The following is a 706-nucleotide window of genomic DNA, read 5'->3' as shown; positions in this document are numbered from 1 at the left end:
TCTAATACTGCCATTAATCTGAAAGGAAGCAGAGCTCAGGCAGTAATGCAACTGCTGGGGAGTGGCCATAAATACAGATGAAGTTTCACTTGCTTGCTCACTGCTAACCTATGATAGAAAATGGTGCCTGAACCCAGGGGTTCGAGACCAGCCTCGGCAACTTGGTGAGACCTAGTTTCTACAGTAAATAAAAACATTAGTTGGGTGTGGTGGCACATGCCTATGGTTCCAGCTACTTGGAAGCTGAGGTGGAAGGATTGCCTGAGCCCAGCAGGTCAAGGCTGCAGTGGCTGTGAACATGCCACTGCACTCCAGTTTGGGCAACATAGTGAGGCTCCAACTGAAAAAAAAAAAAAAAAAAAAAAGAAAGAAAAAAGAAAAAGAAACAAGAAAAGGAAAGAAAAGAAAATGACTTGAAAAATAATTTTTAATGACTTAATATTTCCACCAGAACTCTAAAGAAATTCTGACTTCAATCTGTTACCACAACTGATTAATAGAATCATTGCAGGAAAGGAAACCTGAGTTTCTTTCCTATAGATTTCAAGAACTATGGCCGGGCTCGGTGGCTCAGCCTGTAATCCCGTGCCTTTGAGAGGCTGAGATGAGTGGATTGCCTGAGCCCACGGGTTCGAGACCCGCCTGGGCAGTGAGACCTCATCTCTACAATAAATCAAAAAATCAGCTGGGCGTGGTAGTGCATACC

This window comes from Carlito syrichta, unplaced genomic scaffold (assembly GCF_000164805.1).
Source record: "Carlito syrichta isolate Samal-C Ts95f unplaced genomic scaffold, Tarsius_syrichta-2.0.1 Scaffold306485, whole genome shotgun sequence".
In the NCBI taxonomy this organism is placed as follows: domain Eukaryota; kingdom Metazoa; phylum Chordata; class Mammalia; order Primates; family Tarsiidae; genus Carlito; species Carlito syrichta.
This window is presented reverse-complemented; position numbering follows the sequence as displayed.